The sequence below is a fragment of the Mercenaria mercenaria genome, chromosome 18 (genome assembly GCF_021730395.1).
Source record: "Mercenaria mercenaria strain notata chromosome 18, MADL_Memer_1, whole genome shotgun sequence".
In the NCBI taxonomy this organism is placed as follows: domain Eukaryota; kingdom Metazoa; phylum Mollusca; class Bivalvia; order Venerida; family Veneridae; genus Mercenaria; species Mercenaria mercenaria.
In genome coordinates, this window is record NC_069378.1 from 23,366,285 (window position 1) to 23,372,314 (window position 6,030).

Genomic DNA, 6,030 nt, shown 5'->3' on the forward strand with positions numbered 1-6,030 from the left:
GATCGAATCCGTTACTTGATCAAAACCTGATTAAACTCTTTAAATACTTTCCAGTGCACAGATGTATGTACATTATTAAATATAATAATGAATACCAACGTTAAACAATTTATCAACAACAATGGCCGTCATTAAATCGAGGAAAACTGTCAATGACGAATATGTGTCATGTGAACTCTTAAGTAAATTGATGTCTCGCAAATGAAAGTGCAAATACATAACCTTCGTAGAAATAAGGACATGAAGCAAGACAAATGAAAAGGATATGTGATACATGAGACAGTGATATAAGAAATATTCCTATAACCCTTATGGTAAATCAGAAATTGAAATTTTCATAATATAAGTAGGATTTTTTGAAAGCGCCTTCAGATGAAAAGCGGGAATAATTGTTTTAATAAAAACGTTTGAAAACAAATTTCTGTCACAGAAACAAACCCACACCAGTTATTTGGGATATATATTATGTAGAAACTCAGTTGCAATAGACTATACAGAATTAAAATGATGTAAAATATGAAAATATAAAATTTACGCAAAAATGTTGATATTTTACCTGTTCAACAAAGACAAAATGAAACGCAGCTGCTTTCAATTTGTGTTCAACTTGACTGAACTCCAGACAAATTTCTTTCTGTTAACTTAAAGCAATGTTTTCATTGAACTGTAGAGTACATATGGAATTTCTTAATTAAAGCAAATAAATATACATAGTAAAAAGTAAACTTTAACATAGCGAAATATGACTATTTATATATACAATTTCGGCTTGTTGCTATGGAAACCACAACCCGTTTTTATATATGTCGTTGTGAAATATTACCCTCTTGATGTTATATTAATAGTCTGGGATTATAGGTATATACTTTCAGTCTGTCAAGAAATAACCACTGTATGTTTACATGAATCCGTGAATCTAATACGGCATCTAAATCGTCCGGATGAGAGTTTTGAAATTATTTAGTAAATATCAAGAAATATAAATCGAAATTACTTAAACTAATAAATTATTGGCTGTTCTTGAAGGCCAGAAATTGTATCTGTTTATATGCGAAGGAAAAAATTATGAAAACAATGTGAAATGACCCTTTACATTCCTCTTTTCATCTGAAAATATAGCATTAACGTGATTTCATATTTATTAAGCAAGTGGAGCAATAAGGCAATAGGTATCATCAGGTTGTTTCGTTACACATCCCCTCTTTTTCAATGTAAAAAGCGTAATTTTAGTGATAAGCATAAATATTTTAGAAGTGTTTTTGCATACATCTCTTGCAGATTTATGTTATTGTTATTAATTAGAATCGGTTATACGCCGTATCCAAACATTCATGCTGAAATGATTCAGCAGACGTATTACTACTTCCCGGAATGGCCGGGAAGTTGATTTTAATGTTAAATGCCACAAAATGTGTGCAATTTATTATATTATCTTGTTTACAAATGGAAAGGAAATATAAGAAATGAAACTTTTTTTTTCGGTGTTCATGCGAAATGAACGACAGAATAGGATCGAAAATCATTTCATTTCTTAATTAAAACATGATCATGCTATAATTTAATACATAACTGGTACAAGATGTGAGTGAACGAGATATTACGAGAATCATACAGAATGTAATGGATTATCAGTTCACTTGTATTCTATAGGATCCATAATACCAAAGAAGCGAAGTGTTCTTTAGTTCTACATCTATTCGTGTGCCATACAATGATTCACGAGTAAAACAATAATATGTGTTATAAAGACGAAATTCGAATATCAAATATTAGCGCTTCTAAAGAGCAAAATACCTCTTTTAGGCAAGTCATTCATAATATCTGTTTTAAATGAAACATAAAAAAACAATATAAGAATTCAAAGCTTAGGCTCCCTTTTGCGTCTGGGAAATACTGATTTTGACTATACTAGCATGACATATATGATACATATATATGTAGTATAAATATTGTTACAGATGTAAAACAAACCTGAGGCTAGTCGATAATTACAAATAAAGCTTGCCGTTATCAGTTTTTTTTTTTGCATAGGCGAGATAATAAAATATGTATACAACACTCAATATGGCTGAAGAAAGCTCAAACCAAAGGCAGGTATGACAATTGCTAGAATAACACTCGAGACTAGAGGTTGCTTCTACTTTAAAAGAAAAAGGTCGACACAGCTGCAAAGCTGAAACACAACTGTTGGAAATAAAAAATGCCAACTAGCCAGAATTAAAGACTGTTATTGTGAAATATAGAATTTACGGTAAATGCAGATGAACCTAGATTTAAATAACCATAATTTATGTTTATTGTTGTATAATGCCACCTACATTCCTGAAAATAGCAAATATATATGGGGATTCTAACTAGGACCATCAGTTTATGTCGTACATACTTACGTCGATAGTAATGACTAAATATTGGCGACAAACTGTTCTAATTTATACGTATTAATTTATGTAGATTCTCAAAACTTACTGATAAATTTAAAGTCCTTAACAAACAGTATATTTTGTTTGTTTTGTTTGGGTTTGTCCCCATTTTTCAACAGTATTTCAGTTATGTAACAGCAGGCATTTAAAATAACTCATATTCCTGGATTCTGTAGCAGTACAAATTTGTTCTTTGCAAGTTACTGCTAAATTCCCCACGTGAATCGGTGGTGGAGGACAAATAATTTCAGACACAATGTCTTTTATCATAATCATTATCGTTACGAAGAGAATATACGCATCCCTAAGGGATCAAAAGCGAGTTAAACTAATAAACTAATAATATGAAAAAAAATTATTAACTCTGAAAGAATTTCCAGTTCAAACAATTTTTCAACAGCAACTGACATAAAGCTCTCAAACAATAAAGTGCAACAATTAAATGAACAAAAACCTGGAAGAACTTCCAAGCACAGAAAAAAAACAACAATTTATCAGCAAGAATGATATCATTAGATCCAGCAAGACTGAAAATAAGGAATTTATGTCTTGCGAGCTCAAAAAATTGGTATTTTACAAATCAAAGTGCACGTATAGTTTTTCTCTTTGGTTATACTTTGTTACTATAAACATTGTTATAATGATAAAAGGATGACGCTTTTTTGTCATTGTTCAGATACTTGTTAGATATAGTGTCTTCTCTTTCTTTTGCAGCGACACACATACCTCATAAGCACAGATTACCTCTATAAATTCTACTTTGTTTAGTTCTGCCGTTGCTTTCTTGTTTACGAAAAGTCATTTACCTGCGGATCATACACCGCTTTTCATGGAATATTGCAATCTGTGTATTATTTAAGGTTCAATCCGGGGCTATAGGACGTTGAAGGTAGCACGTATAAAACTGGGTGTGTGTGGGGGGTGGGGGAATTATACCAAGGGGAAATCATACCTTTTGTGGGAGGGGAAATCATACCTTTGCGGGCGGGAAATCATACCTTTTGTTATGATTTACCCCTTCATGAAGATTTGCACTTTGCGGTACTCCGCATGTGTTAAAGGGGAGATAAACGTGACAACACGTCTGCCACGATTGTTGGGAGTGATCTTTACTCTCTAATGACACCAAAATTCCTGGACATCTGCGTGTCGCAGACCGTTCTAAATGACGTAAAAAGAATCAAGGACTACTTGGATGGTGTATCTCCCTTGGTACTGGTTCTGTGAGTCCTTCTACAATGTGAATGTGTCACAGACCGTTTAAATGGACTTAGAATGAAACCAGCTTTTCTGTCATGTCTACAGCGAAAACTTGATTTGCACCAAGCACTTGGGTTTAAGATATTTCTGTGCCCGATAGGCGCCTGGCATGTTAACCGAACAGGCTCTATTATACTAAAGAAACGCTGAAGATGTTCTCAAATTTAGATGATCGCACAATGCCACAGCTCCTACTGGGTACACTTTCATAAGACGAAGCTTCGTGTTGACAACAGAAAATGGCTGCGAAAATATGACCGTAGAAAAGTTATTGCAAAAAGAAATAAAAGTGTCATAAAGGCTTTGTATTCCATCTTCTTAACACAAGTGATACTGTTGTACAAATTCTTACTTCGTCATATCCACTCAACATTATTCGGGATGTAACGCACATCAGCATAACTTTGCCTGAAACGAAAAGAAGGAAAAAAAAATATCAGAGAATGCAGTTGTTGTAAAATCTAATCATTCCAAGACCTATTAATTCAAGCAATTTGATAGGTCAATCAGTTTATCATGTTTGTATTCATGTTTTTATTTCAGAGTTACTTCAATACCGAAGTAATATTTGAAAAAAAAAAACTGGGATTACTTTCCGATTTCTGAAGACGTAAGTATGAGCAATCATAGTCTTAATTATATCATTTCCAAGAAATTGGTAGACAGTTGTTATTAAAATTCTTGGCTAGGTGAAACATGAAAGAAAAAAGCGGTGTAGAATACTATTAGTTTGGTAGCTCACTTCAGATATTTATATAATATGTGAGTTTTTCGGCAAAGTGACTAATGCATGAACACCAGAAACAAATGATTCAATAATTATAATATTTCAAAATAGAATTAATTTATGAATTTCAAAATACTGTTGAGTAGTAAAAGAGGAATAAAAATCAAAGAATAAGAGAAGTGCTATAAACATTGCTGGCATTCGTGATGCAAATATAATTAATTATTGTTTTTAAGTTTTACACCTGTTCATGTGGCAGAAAACATGATCTATGAGGCGGCGTTGCCTACTAAATAATCAGGAATGCAACTTTTAGCTTAAATTGTTTTATCATTTTATATGCATTTAAATTCGGTATGGTGTAGTGATGCAAGGATTTTCCAATACTATATCATTTTAAGTCTCGATATTTCAAATAATGTAAGCTACTATGTATTCTTGGTTGTAATTACTTTTGGATAAACCTATTATGTCAAAGGGTGTTTTCGGGAAGTTATATTTCATGATATAAGATCAAGATATTAGTTATTCTAAAGGTCTTCAGTGGTGAAAGTATGATAATTTAACAGATATCTTAAAAAATGCTAAGTTTATTATTATAGTGAAAAAATATTGCCATATTTTAATTTTGGTCTTAGAATTATTACTAAAGATTTACACACAAATGTTGTTTTTATGCTAACCAGGATATTCTGAACGTTTACAATAATACATCAATAGAAAGCCAAAAACTTGATTTTAGAACTTTTAGCTATCTAAAATGCTAACGTTTTACAATGGGATATACCCTATCAAAATGGTTTTAATTTTGTTTTCATGACCTATTAAAAACTAATAAAATTATTTTGATTTTAATTTCTTTTCGCACTCTCACAGGTCTTTGACACTTTTGAGTTATAATCAATTAACTTTTTAAGAATACAACTTAAAAGCAATGTTATAGCAGGCCCGTCTAAAGCATGCAATGAAAAGTGCTCAGTACAATCTCTGTCACTGGCTTATATGAAATTGTATTACTGAGTAAACATAATTCTAGAGGACCAACATTAATAGCACCTCTGTGCAATGTATTGATTCAGTTGCCTGTGTGGATTCGAAACAGATTTCTGTTACAGCTGTCTTACGGAAGGTCGATGATTTTACACAGGATCCTGCCTATGGTTGCTAAAATTGGCGGGAATCGTAACGTAAAATTGTTATGTTGTAGATGAACACTAGTAGGCAAACTACCTGAATTACACTTTAAATGAGCTGTTCTCAGATTGCATGTTAAACATTGTAACTATTACAATTTGTTGGAATCTCCGAGCACAGTTTTATGTTCATATAGTTTACGATATTTGACAATGTCGCGATACCAGTTGCGTATTATTCTTTATTACACGTCTGTTGGAATACACGAAAAACACATCACCTTGATAATCTCGTTTCTCTTAAAACTATCCTATTATTATCCGAAAAGTTTTATTTTCGAATTGTATCTCTTGAGCATCGTTTTACCAAACATAACAATGCATCATTTTCAGAGTAAAATGTATTAATTCAAAAATATTCAGAGAGCTGCTTTAGCAAGTAAGATTTAAAGTTTTTTCTAACTCAACGTTTTTCAATTTTCGTACAACT